The 14,333-nt window shown below is 47.1% G+C and overlaps 1 protein-coding gene and 1 non-coding gene across 2 annotated transcripts in view; one reads left to right on the top strand and one right to left on the bottom strand.

Annotated features, from left to right (window-relative positions):
* RRM2 (ribonucleotide reductase regulatory subunit M2) overlaps positions 1-14,333 on the bottom strand; it is a 93,832-nt gene that overhangs the window by 54,234 nt on the left and 25,265 nt on the right. The window lies entirely within an intron of this gene.
* LOC115831630 lies at positions 6,093-6,228 on the top strand. Its single transcript, XR_004027154.1, has one exon. It is a non-coding gene; the product is annotated as a small nucleolar RNA SNORA2/SNORA34 family (small nucleolar RNA).

Here is a 14,333-nt window from a genome sequence, read left to right as displayed (position 1 = left end):
AGGCTGTAGGTTCAAATCCTGGCCAAGCCACTTACAGGCTACATGAGCACAAACCAGAACAATGATGGGCAGGAAGTTCGTGAGCGCTTTCCTGTGCCAGGACTGCTGACGGCTTTGTGTGTATCACCCCCTCATCCGCTCAACAATCTGCTGAGCTCTACGGACACCCATTTCGTACATGGGAAAACGGAGAGCTCAGAAGAGTTAAATGACCTGGATTCTCTGAGCCTTGTTATTTTTTTCATCCATAAAATCAAGGTAGCCATCCCAGCTCAAAGGGTTGTGGCAAGGATTAAATATGGCAGCATTTATGAAGATGACCAGAGGTGTTTGACACAGGTGAGTACCCAATAATGCTCTTCCCAGAAATGCATTCGTTTAGTCACTTACCCCTCCTCTCATTCATTCCTTTATTCCTTCATTTATTCATGAACTCATTTATTTAAAATAAATAGGCCAGCTGTGACGCCCAAGGTTCCAACATTAGGCATTCTACTAGGTTACGCCATGGAAGGTTCTCACTAAAATACGTCACCTGCCCCTTCACAAGTTCAGTTCCTATGGGCAGGGTTGGTTTGCAGAGTAAGGAGCAAAACTGAGCCATTAGTTGCCTCTAATAGAATTATTCATAATTTTAAAAATGAAATGCACAAATGCCAATCGGGGTAGAATGAACAAACTGTAGTATAGTCAAACAATGGAATACTCTCTACAGCAACAAAAAAGTAAGATTACAGCTACCTGCAACAGAGTCTCACAAGCATAATGTTGAATCAAGCCAAAAAAGGGCACCAAAATGTGTACCATCCTTGATCCTGTCTGCATAAAATACCAGACCGAGCAGCGGCCATCTCTGCAGATGGAAGTGGAGATGGAGGCGCCTTAGTGTGGTCAGGACTGGGAGGAGCCGGGAGGGGTTTCCTGGGTGCTAATGATGTTCTGTTTCTCCATCTAGGGGCTGACTTCACAAGCGCATACACTTTGAGAAAAGGCATTGAGCTGTGCTCTTATGATATGTGCATTTTTCTGTAGTGTAATAATTTAGTTTAAAAAAATGTCTATTAGGGCCAGGTGCAGTGGCTCACTCCTGCAATCCCAGCACTTTGGGAGGCAGAGGCAGGCAGATCACCTGAGGTCAGGAGTTCAAGACCAGTCTGGCCAACATGGTGAAACCCCATCTCTACTAAAAAATACAAAAATTAGCCAGGCACGGTGGCTCACACCTGTAATTCCAGTACTTTGGGAGGCCAAGGCAGGAGGATCACCAGAGATCAGGAGTTTGAGACCAGCCTGGCCAACATGGTGAAACCCCGTCACTACCCTACTAAAAATACAAAAATTTGCCAGGCGTGGTGGCATGCACCTGTGATCCCAGCTACTCAGGAGGCTGAGGTAGAATTGCTTGAACCCAGGAAGTAGAGGTTGCAGTGAGCCGAGATCATGCCGCTGCACTCCAGCCTGAGTGACATAGCGAGATTCCATCTCCAAAAAAAAAAAGTGTCTTCCAGACATCCCAGGGGGAGCGCTTCATAGACAATGAGATACTTGAGTGAGGCAGCCAGGAGGGCCAGGACAGAGCCATGAATGTCAGCGTTGTCGGTGGGCCTGGTGGGAGCCAGCAGCACAGGAAGGCGGGGGTGCTGAGCTCTGGGGTGCAGGAAGTTGGGAGGGGAGAGGACCCAGCAAAGGGAACAAAGAAGAGGAGGTGGTGATGCTGGCGGAAACCAAGGAAGGGTGGGTCCCAGAGGCCAGTGGAAGTTTCCAGGAGCATGTGCTGCTGAGAGTCATGCAAGATGAGGCCCTGAGGACCCACTTTTGGGTCTGGCAACACGAAGGTTACTTGATAAAAGCATTTTGGGGACAAAGAATGGATAAGGGCCAGACTGTAGCCGGCTGCAGAGGGGAGGGAGACAAGGAAGAAGAACAAGACCTCCGCCTCCCGGATTCAAGCAATTCTCCCACCTCAGCCTCCCGAGTAGCTGGGTTTACAGGTGCACACCACCACACCCGGCTAATTTTTGTATTTTTTAGTAGAGATGGGGTTTCACCATGTTGGCCAGGCTGGTCTCGAACTCCTGACCTTGTGATCTGCCCCAAAGTGTTGGGATTACAGGTGTGAGCCACCGTGCCCAGCCCTGAGACTTACTTTTTTTCTTTTGGAGATGGAGTCTCAATAGGTTACCGAGGCTGGTCTCAACTCCTGGGCTCAAGTGATCCTCCCACCTTGGCCTTCCAAACTGCTTAGATTCCAAAGTACTTGGCCTTCCAAAGGGATTACAGGTGTGGGACATCATGCCTGGCCTCTTTTTTGAGACAAGGTCTCACTCTGTCACCCAAGCTGAGCGTCATGACACAATCATGGCTACTTTAGCTTCAACCTCCCAAGCTCAAGTGATCCTCCCATCTCAGCCTCCCCAGTAGCTGGGACTACAGACATGAGGCACCATGCCTGGCTAATTTTTAATTTTTTTGTAGAGACTAGGTCTCATTATGTTGCCCAGATGGGTCTCGAACTCCTGCATACAAGCAATTCTCCTGCCTTGGCCTCCCAAAGTGCTGGGATTACAGGCGTGAGCTACTGTGCCCAGCCTGAGACCTTCCCAAAACTCGGTTCTCTCATGTAACAAGTCATTCCTCCCCAAACAGTTGTTTTTGTATTGCTGTGCAAAGGTTATTAGTATAATGATGAGATTTGATATCACATTAATTTGGTTGTGAATTATTTGTATTGTCACAGTCATTAACTCGGTGATTGCAAATTTGTTTTAATTTGATTTAGCTCCTTGTGCATTCTCTCAAAACTTCCAGCAACAATGTAACCCAGAACTGTGTAATGTAATGTTGCATTCATGGTAATCTGACCTGGGTTATGGATCAGGCAAACAACAGAAGGTTCCAGTACTCACCTCCCTGGCTTCACTCAGCCTCCAAGACCTCACTACCCTGGACCTTTTCCATGGGTAGAAAAAGGTTTCTGAATCAGGTTGTCCATCAGGGAAGCAAAGCAGATGGGGTGGAAGGGGTGCCCTTTGTGGGAGAGGAGTTATCCTGAATTAAGCAGTCAGGCACCAGGTGCTCTACTAGATATGTTTCTCAGAACCCATTTTACAGATGAGAAAACTAAGGCTCAGAGAGGTTCAGCAACTTGCCCAGAAAAGGAAAGCGCAGAAGTGGGAGAGTGGAGAAATTTTGTGTCTGACCCCAAAACCCTTTTCCTTCCACTGGCCAGATTGCTTCATGGACCTGACTGCTGGCAGACAGCTGGCCTCGCCATAGGCTGGCCCTGCAGCAGGCGCCCGCTAGAACAGACAAAACAGCAAGGACAGCAGGTGCAGACAGGTAAGAGCCAGGTAGGACCAACACTCACCCCCCTCCCACACAGGCAGCTCGGTTCTCTGGCCCCATTTCAGCCCCCTCTGGACCCCGAGGGCCTCAAGGACAAGAACTGGGTCAGCTCACCTCTCCGCCCCACAGAGAGCTCAGGTCAGCATCCTGCACAGAGCACAGGCCTCAAAGAGCAGTGGAAAAGCGGCACAGTTTGGAATGAAGGAATGACCAGCTCTAGCAGCACTTGGTTTTGGCACATAGGGCAGAGAGCCTGGATATGTAATATAGGTCTTCTTTCTTCTCTCTCACCGGCTCACATCATGACCCTAGCCCTGGTCCAGGCTGCAAAGGCTGGAGAAAAGCTCAGGTGACTTGAATTCATCTGGCTTTTCACCACTGGGCTTCACAATCTTTGCACTTGAACTGAACATGACCTTTTGCTTACTGAGCTACTGATGGCTGAAGCCAGCTGACTGTCCTCCAAGAGCCCTCCCAGGTAGCATTTACCTTTCAGCTGACCCAACTCAGAAACCTCACTGCCATGCCAGAACCAGCACACATAGTAGCTTGCAAGGAAGACTCACATTAGCCAAGTTTACATGGCTGATGTATAAACCAGGAGCCATTTTTTTCATTAATAACAAGCAACTAAGCTGTGACAAGCACTGGACTACTTTCTCCCAGAGATGCAGTCTTCCCTTCATCTGCCACTCCAGGCCTCTTTCTGGGCAGTCATAAAGCCCCTGGGTGTCCCAAGGTGCCAGGCACAGTGCTGTCACCTAGCCCCTACTTGGGTCTCTTCTTCCGCTCCCTGCAATGGTGTGTCCCATCCTGACCCATCATGCTGCTAAAGTTCAGGCTACATCCCTTGTCCCCGCTGCCAAGGGACATGGCCCATTCCCTTTTCACTTCTCTTCCATTGAAGCCCCTCGCACTGAAACTTTGGGAAGATCCAAGTATAAGAAATGGGCTGAGCTCAGAAACTCCCTTCCTCCAACACGTTACCATTGATTCCAGCATCTGAAACGTTCCTCTGGCTGGGCACTGTGGCTGAAGCCTATAATCCCATCACTTTGGGAGGCCAAGGGGAAGCAGAAGGATCACTTGAGCTTGGTTGTTCAAGACCAGCCTGGCAGCATAGTGAAACCCTGTCTCTACCAAAAAATACAAAAAGTAGCCAGGTGTGGTGGCGTGGGCCTGTAATCCCAGCTACTCAGGAGGCTGAGGTAGGAGGATGGCTTGAGTCCAGGAGGCGGAAGTTACAATGAGCTGAGGTTGCACCACTGCACTCCAGCCTAGGTGACGGAGACCCTGTCCCAACCAAGCAGTCAATCAATCAAGCAGTCCCTCACGTTGTCAAAGCTCAATAAATAGGGAATGAAGGAATAATGAACACGACCTAGCTTTCGCACCTCTGTTCTGTGAGAACTTTCCCAGGAGGCAAAGACCCTGGTGTGCTATTCCCAGCTCCCCAGACAACTGGAGACACAGCTGGACCCCCACAGAGGACCCCACTGCCCAGGACTGCCCCTTTCCCTGCTCACAGCATTCAGTGAGTACCCTGATAGGTCTTACAGGCCTGGCAGCTGTTTCTTCTTTAAGACTGTACATATCTCTGATCCATTATAGCAAGCTTGTCCAACCCGTAGCCCAGAACAGCTTTGAATATGGCCCAACACAAATTTATAAACTTTCTTAAAACATTATGAGTTTGTGATTTTTAATTGTTTTTAGCCCATCAGCTATCTTTAGTTTTAGTGTATTTTATGTGTGGCACAAGCCAATTCTTCTCCTTCCAATGTGGCCAAGGGAAGCCAAAAGACTGGACACCCCTGCCTTACAGGCTAACTGAAAAGTGAGCTCTGAGAGCAGTTAGAGCTCCAAGGTCTAGAGGGGCTTACTGGGGTGCCAGCAGGGCTCTTCCTGTAGACTCAGGCAGACTCAGGCCAGAGAAACCCAGTCCTCAGGAGAGCAGTGTGGGCTGGAGGGCTCTGGAGTCAGATATCCCGCTCTGGAAGATGACCTGAGTGGCTCTGCCTGCGGTGCACAAGCTCCTTGGGCAGTAGCCTCCTTATCCTTAACGGAGAACCAATGTCATAGTGCGAATTTGACGATACAATTTCACCTCGCTAGGGGCACAGTGGAGCCAGGTAACCCTGACTCAGAGTCGCTTCCCAGTGAGGGGACGCAGCTCTGGGCGATCTTTTTGCCACTGTTCTGGAGGAAATCCCAGCTGGAGAGCACTGGAAGTGGAGGGCCAGTGTCTCCCAGGTCAGGCCCAGTGGCTCATGGGTCTGCAGCTGCTGCTGATCAAATGAAGATCAGAGGCGTTTAGGCAGAAAGGAGGCATTCTGGACTGGAACAGAAGAGGGGAAGGAAGCAGAGGGTGGAGGAGAGCCCCAGAACCCCTCAGTAATAGGGAGTGGGAGACCAGATACCCAGCCCACCCCTCATTTCATAGTAATGAAACCAGGGCCTGGCAGTGCGGCCTGAGCTAGGGACACACCCAGCTCGGTCTAATTCCAGGCCCACATCCCCTCCACTCCTCCCTCCAGGCTGCTCCCTGGCTGGATGGATGAATGAGCAGGGTACCTTCTGTCCACAGCAAAAGGGCACAGAGAGAAAACCCAGAGGAGGGAGCCTCATGTAGCCAGGTGGAAATTAACAATAATACTCGGATATACACTTATTTATGTCTCTGCAATTTATCTAACCATTTTCACAAGACTCCATGAATGTAAACTTGCTAATCAAAGAAACCCCATTAGGCCCTGAATCAAGACTAGTGTTTTGCTGTAGCTGTTGGTTTCAAACAGGATCCAAGAGTGACGTCTTCCTTGTGGGCCTGTTCGCTGCTCAGTATCCCAGTGTGAGTGGCCAATTCAGTTGGAAGCAACATGGCCTTGAATATAAAGCCATTGTTTTTTTTACAGAGCAATTTAACTATGTTAGGCTTAAGAATCAGGAACTTACAGGCCGGACTCACGCCTGTAATCCCAGCACTCTGGGAGGCTGAGGCAGGCGGATCACCTGAGGTCAGGAGTTCAAGACCAGCCTGGCCAACATGGAGAAACCCCGTCTCTACTAAAAATACAAAATTAGCCAGGCATGGTGGCGCATGCCTGTAATCCCAGCTACTTGGGAAGGCTGAGGCAGGAGAATCACTTGAACCCGGGAGGCAGAGGTTGCAGTAAGCCAAGATCGTGCCACTGCACTCTATCCTGGGCAACAAGAGTGAAACTCAGTCTCAAAAAAAAAAAAAAAAAAAAAAAAAAGAATCAGACTTACTCTGTGGAGATAGAGACTTAACCAAAATAATATTTATTAAGGCCGGGCACGGTGGCTCACGCTTATAATCCCAGCACTTTGGGAGGCCGAGGCGGGCGGATCATGAGGTCAGGAGATCGAGACCACGGTGAAACCCCGTCTCTACTAAAAAATACAAAAAATTAGCGTGGTGGCGGGCGCCTGTAGTCCCAGCTACTCGGAGAGGCTGAGGCAGGAGAATGGCGTGAACCCAGGAGGCGGAGCTTGCAGTGAGCCGAGATCACGCCACTGCACTCCAGCCTGGGCGACAGAGCGAGACTCTGTCTCAAAAAAAAAAAATAATAGGCCGGGCGCGGTGGCTCACGCTTGTAATCCCAGCACTTTGGGAGGCCGAGGCGGGTGGATCACGAGGTCAGGAGATCAAGACCAGGTGAAACCCCGTCTCTACTAAAAATACAAAAATTTAGCCGGGCGTGGTGGCGGGCGCCTGTAGTCCCAGCTACTGGGAGAGGCTGAGGCAGGAGAATGGCGTGAACCCGGGAGGCGGAGCTTGCAGTGAGCCGAGATCGCGCCACTGCACTCCAGCCTGGGTGACAGAGCGAGACTCCGTCTCAAAAAAAAAAAAAAATAATAATAATAATAATAATAATAATATTTATTAGCCACTCAGAGGAACTTGGTCCTCCTCCTTTCTTCCCACCTCCTCCCTTCCCCCCCTCAAGATCACTTGCTTGCTTTGTGACTGTTAGGATATTAACCAAGCAACCTTATACTGCCTGGTAATTTTTTTTTTTTTTTTTTGAGATGGAGTCTCGCTCTGTCACCCAGGTTGGAGTGCAATGATGCCATCTTGGCTTACTGCAACCTCTGCATGCCCACCCCCCACCCAACCACCCACCAGGTTCAAGCGATTCTCCTGCCTCAGCCTCCCAAGTAGCTGGGAGTACAGGTGTGTGCCACCACACCCAGCTAATTTTTGTATTTTTTTTAGTAGAGGTGAGGTCTCGCTATGTTGGCCAGGCTGGTCTAGAACTCCTGACCTCAAGCGATCTGCCTGCCTAGGCCTCCCAAAGTGCTGGGATTACAGGCGTGAGCCACCGCGCCCAGCCTGCCTGGCAATATTTAATTTTAATTCACATTTATGCTGATGGTCCATACTTCAGTTAATCACTGGGGAACTTAGATGTTGACTACAGCTAACTAACCCCAGAGGGAATATGCTTTTTTAAAAATACTCTTTAATTGTGGTAAAACATAGCTAACCCAATGTACCGTTTTAACCATTTTTAAGTGTGCCATTCAACGGTATTACGAATATTCGCGATGTTGTGCAATCATGGACACTTTCTTTTCCAGAACTCTTCCATCAGCCCAAACAGAAACTCTACCTGTTCAACAGCACCTCTCCCTTCTCCCCTCCCCAGTCCCTGCTATTCTACTGTCCTATTTTCCATCTCTCTAAATTTTCCTGGGAATTTGCTTTTTTAAGCCACTATACCGGTCTGTGTCTTATACTTGGCAGCAAGAAAAAGTTCTCAGTGCTTTTGGGTCTTGTCTTATTTGTTGGACATTCTGGTAAAATCATTTTTGGATTAAAGGTAGGCAAGGGGTGAGGGAGGGAGCAGAGAATCGCTGTGAGGCTTGCTGAGAACTGTGCCAACCTTAGCTTACTGTTTCCCTTGGTATTGCTGATGGCTTTTCCTATTTTTTTCCTAGAAAAGAAAAAAATAGAAACCTCAGCCCATGGGGCCTTGTATAATAGCTTGACACAGCAGAGGAGCTGGTGGGTCCTTCCTCTCCTCCCAGAAACCGGCTCAAAGAGAACAGAAAAATAAACCCCAATCTCCAACTTCAAACCATACACGAAAATTAACTAACAAGGGTGCATAGACCTAAATGTAAAAACTACGAAGTACCTAGAAGAAAACATCTTTGTATCGTAGAGTCGAAAAAGATCTTTTTTTGGAGACAGGGCCTCACTCTGTCACCCATGTTGGAGTGCAGTGGCACGATCTTGGCTCACTGCAACCTCCGCCTCCTAGGTTCAAGTGATTCTCCTTCCTCAGCCTCCCAAGTGGCTGGGACCACAGGTGCGTACCAGCATACCCAGCTAATTTTTGTATTTTCAGTAGAGACAGGATTTCACCATGTTGGCTAGGCTGGTCTCAAACTCCTGACCTCAAGTGATTCACCCACTTCCGCCTCCCAAAGTGCTGGGATTACAGGCGTGAGCCACTGCACCCAGCCCTTTGATCCCTTCATTCATCAATACCTAGGTTGTTTCCATATCATGGCTAATGTGAATAATGTTGCAATTAACACAGGAGTGCAGCTATCTTTACAAGGTGGTGATATAATTTCCTTTGGTCAGTCATATGGTAGTTCTATTTTTTATTTATTTAGAAACCTCCATACTGCTTTCCATAATGGCTGTACCAATTGACACCCCCACTAACCATGTCCAGGAGTTCCCTTTTCACCACAGGGAAAGATTTCTTAAGAATAGTACACAGGGGCCAGGCGTGGTGGCTCTTGCCTATAATCCCAGCACTTTGGGAGGCCGAGGCAGGCGAATCACCTGAGGTAAAGAATTCGGGACCAGCCTGGCCAACATAGTGAAACCGCGTCTCTACTAAAAATGCAAAACTTAACCACGCGTGCTTGCGGGCGCCTGTAATCCCAGATACTTGGGAGGCTGAGGCGGGAGAACTGCTTGAGCCCGGGAGGCCGAAGCCACAATGAGCCAAGATCACACCACTGCACTCTGGCCTGGGTGATAGAGCGAGACTCCGTCTCAAAAAATAAAAAATTAAAAAAAAAAAAAATAGTACACAGAAAACATAAACTATAGAAGAAAAAAAAGCAACAGTAAATTGGACTTCACCAAAATTAAAAGCCTTTTACTTTTCAAAAGACACTGAATAAAATGAAAAAGAGGGGCACAGACTGGAAAAAATATTTATAAGTCATATATCTAATAAAAGACGTGTCACTAGAATAAAGAGCTGTTAAACCTAATATATAATACAAGTCGACATTTTTAAATGGGCAAAGGATTTGAACAATTCGCCAAAGATGGTGTACATATAAAAAATAAGTACATTTAAAAAGGCTCATGCCATTTGTTATTGGTGAAATGTACATGAAAACCACAAGGATATACACTAGACACCCACTCAGAGGGCTAAAATGTAAAAGATTGGCCATGCCAAGTGTTGGCAAGGATGTGAAGCAACTGGGACTCTTGTGTTGGTCTCATGTGCTCAGAGGCATGTAAAGCGGTATGGTCACTTTGAAGAGCAGTTTGGTCACTTCTTAAAAAGTGAAACCTACTATATGACCCAGTCATTCTGCTCCTATGCACCTCCTCAACAGGAATGTGGCCAGGTGTGGTGGCTCACACCTGTGATCCCAGCACTTTTGGAGGCCGAGGCAAGCAGATCACGAGGTCAGGAGTTCAAGACCAGCCTGGCCAACATAGTGAAACCCCATCTCTACTACAAATACAAAAAAAATTAGCTGGGCATGGTGGTGGGCACCTGTAGTCCCAGCTACTTGGGAGGCTGAAGCAGGAGAATCACTTGAACCCAGGAGGCAGAAGTTGTAGTGAGCCAAGATCGCACCACTGCACTCCAGCCTGGGCGACAGAGCAAGACTCTGTCTTAAAAAAAAAAAAAAAAAAACTACATGGAGACTGGCAGCAACTTGATTCATCATAGCCAAAAGCTGGAAACAGCCCCAATGTCCATCACCAGGTGAATGGATGAATAAATATGGCATAGCCATACAATGAAATGCAACGCAGCAATAAGAAGGAATGAACCACTGTTTTTTTTTTGTTTGTTTTTTTTTTTTTTTTTTTTTTTTTTTTTTTTGAGACAGAGTCTCGCTGTCGCCCAGGCTGGAGTGCAGTGGCGTGATCTCGGCTCACTGCAGGCTCCGCCCCCCAGGGTTCACGCCATTCTCCTGCCTCAGCCTCCCGAGTAGCTGGGACTACATGCGCCCGCCACCTTGCCCGGCTAATTTTTTCTATTTTTAGTAGAGACGGGGTTTCACTGTGTTAGCCAGGATGGTCTCGATCTCCTGACCTTGTGATCCGCCCGCCTCGGGCCTCCCAAAGTGCTGGGATTACAGGCATGAGCCACCGCGCCCGGCCGAACCACTGTTATATACAACTGAGGGACTTCAAAATAATTATGCTAGGCCAGGCGCGGTGGCTCACGCCTGTAATCCCAGCACTTTGGGAGGCCAAGGCGGGTGGATCACCTGAGGTCAGGGGTTTGAGACCAGCCTGGCCAACATGGTGAAACCCCATCTCTACTAAAAATACATAAAATTAGTCGGGCGTGGTAGCGGGCACCTGTAATCCCAGCTACTCAGGAGGCTGAGGCAGGAGAATCGCTTAAACCCAGGAGGCGGAAGTTGCAGTGAGCCGAGATCGCGCCATTGCACTCTAGCCTAGGCAACAACAGCAAAACTCTTTCTCAAAAGAAAAAAAAAATTATGCTAAGTGAGAGAAACCACATAAAAAAAAAAACATACTGTAGGATTCTATTTACATAAAATTCTAGAAAATGTAAACTTTAGCGATGGAAAGCAGGTCAGAGTTTGTCTGAAAATGGGAGTGGAGGTAAGAAACAGCACGAGGAAGCTGTGGAGGGTGACAGGTTTTCCAGTGGCTGATGGTTGTGACAGTTGCATGGGTGTATACACGTCAGAACTTACTAATAACACATTCAATAGGCGCAGTTTATTGTATGCCAGTTATATACCAATAAAGCCAAAAAAAGAAAAAAGAAAAGAAATCATCCCACAGTAACAAGGAGAAAGAGAAACAGGATGCAAATGCCATCTTTTTTTTTTTTTTTTTTGAGGCAGAGTCTCGCTCTGTCGCCAGGCTGGAGTACAGTGGCGCGATCTTGGCTCACTGCAACTTCCACCTCCCAGATTCTAGCGATTCTCCTGCCTCAGCCTCCTCAGTAGCTGGGATTACAGGCACCTGCCACTACGCCTGGCTAATTTTTTGTATTTTTAGTAGAGACGGGGTTTCACCGTGTCAGCCAGGATGGTCTCGATCTCCTGACCTCGTGATCCACCCACCTCGACCTCCCAAAGTGCTGAGATTACAGGCTTGCACCACCACGCCTGGCTAATTTTTGTGTTTTTAGTAGAGATGGGGTTTCACCATGTTGGCCAGACTGCTCTCAAACTCCTGGGCTCAAGCAATCCACCCGCCTTGTCCTCTGAAAGTGCTGGGATTACAGGCATGAGCCACCGCGCCCAGCTACACTCCATTTCCAGTGAAAACAGAAGAGAGATGAAACCCAAACTAGAAACGAGTCAGAGGGTTGCCCAGAGCAGGAAATACCACACAGATGTTTGGGAAGAAGCTGTGAGAAGGGATCACACTGCCCACCAACCAATGTCCCTTATCTGCATGAGCAGGAGTGGTGCCTGTGATCTCATGACAGCGGCATTTGAGACACAGGTAAGCTTGGAACCAAGAAGCAGAAGCACCAGATCAGACACAGACAAGCCACACTTGCAGGCACAAAGAGGAATCAGCAGACTGCACATGAGCAGCCCTACAACTGCACACGGCACTGGGTGTAGTCCTCGCTTCTTCTCCCACACAAACCTCTGGCAAATAGATGGTTGAAGAAAAACTTACCTTGCCCAAAGATGAGAAATAAAAAAGCAAACAGCGCAGCATCTACAGGAAGACACTGCAAGAATTAAAAAATGAAAACGAGAAAAGGAACAGGAAAAACAAGTGGCAAGTGAAAACTCACTAGTAAAAACGTTGTCATAGAACGGATGAAAATTGCCAGCAAACTTTTCGCTGCAAATTAAACAACAACAAAAATTAATAAAGCAGGGCCGGGCGCAGTGGCTCACACCTGTAATCCCAGCATTTTGGGAGGCTGAGGCGGGCGGATCACCTGAGGTCAGGAGTTCGAGACCAGCCTAGCCAACATAGCAAAACACCATCTCTACTAAAAATACCAAAATTAGCCAGGCATGGTGGCGCAAGCCTGTAATTCCAGCTACTTGGGAGGCTGAGGCAGGAGAATCGCTTGATCCCAGGAGGCAGAGGTTGAAGTGAGCTGAGATCCCACCACTGCATTCCAGCCTGAGCAACAGAGTAAGACTCCATCTCAAAAAAAAAAAAAATTAATACAGCAATCATCTCCAGAAAGCAAGCACACAAAACAGATATGAGAGCTCAGGGGAACATGAAACTGGAGCTGACAGAACTGGAGAAAGAAGGAAAAACATTGCATCTTCAAAGTCATGACAAAATGGAAAGCTGCGCAGAGGAGCATCAAATATTGCTCAAAACACAATCAAGACACTGAGAATAAGACTGAGGAAAGTGAGCAAAAGGAAATGAAAATGAACGGTGTAAAGAGATTACAGAGAAAATTACAGATTTGGAAGATCTACAAAGGGCCCATCATATATCCCAGAATAGAAAACTCAAATAAGGGAACATAAATATTTAAAGATATCATTCAAGAAAATTTTCCTGAAATAAAAGAAGATAAATCTACAAACTGAAAGGGCACACCATGTCTTGGGGAAAATGACAAAAATCTGTCAATAACAAGGTAATTTCTATCAAAGTAACTAGACTTAAAATATAAAAGAAAGGGGGAAACAGCTAAATAGAAAAGACTTTGGACAGTCAAGTGAAAACATCAATTCATAAAGGGTAACAAAATAGAAGTTAGACTCAGACTTTCCCACAATGGCATTTAACTCTAGAGACGGAAGTGACATCTGCGAAGTTCTCAAGGAAAGAAGTGTGGCCTGAGAATTTTATATCCTGGAAAGCTGTCAATCAAACACAAAGACTAGAAACCTTTTTGAACTTGCAATAACTCAATAATTTTTTTTTCATTTAGTCCCTTTTGATTAAACTACTGGAGAAGGAATTTCAGCAAATCAAGAGAAAAATAGGAAAACTTCAGCAAGAGAACTGACAGTGAGCAGTGAATCTACCTGTAGGGCCAATGTGAGTGAGGATTAAGGACATATATAAATATAAACCCTGAATTTAGAAATGATACATTAAACAAAAATTGGGAAGAAAAGAAAGAAGGAGAGAATTGTTAGTATCTGATTTCTTTTCTTTTCTTTTTTTTTTTTTTTGAGTCAGAGTCTCACTTTGTTGCCCAGGCTGGAGTGCAGTGGCATGATCTTGGCTCACGGCAACCTCCACTTCCCAGGTTCAAGTGATTCTCCTGCCTCAGCCTCTGGAGTAGCTGGGATTACAGGTGCCTGCCACCACGCCTGGCTAACTTTGTATTTTTCGTAGAGACAGGGTTTCACCATGTTGGCCAGGCTGATCTCAAACTCCTGACCTCAAGCGATCCACCTGCCTCAGCCTCCCAAAGTGCTAGGATTATAGGCGGGAACCACCACACCCGGTCTAAGTCTCTGATTTCTTTATATTTCTTATGGGGGAGGGGGCAAAAATAAGAAAAAGATAGCATAGAGGTATAAGTACATTTTAAAGCAAACACTAAGAAATATAATCTAAAATTAGATGCAAAAAAGGAGAAGCGGTAAGAGAAAATACACACTTTTCATAAGTGTTTTTAGTAGGAAACATACTGTTGAAAAAGGAATTCAAGGCGAGTGCAAAGGCTCACACCTGTAGTCTCAACACTTTGGAAGGCCAAGGTGGGTGGATGGCTTAAGCCCAGGAGTTTGAGAAACGTATCTCTAGCCGG

Source organism: Nomascus leucogenys, chromosome 19, assembly GCF_006542625.1.
Source record: "Nomascus leucogenys isolate Asia chromosome 19, Asia_NLE_v1, whole genome shotgun sequence".
In the NCBI taxonomy this organism is placed as follows: Eukaryota; Metazoa; Chordata; class Mammalia; order Primates; family Hylobatidae; genus Nomascus; species Nomascus leucogenys.
The sequence above is the reverse complement of the archived record's forward strand: the minus strand, read 5'-3'. Positions and strand labels throughout refer to the sequence as shown.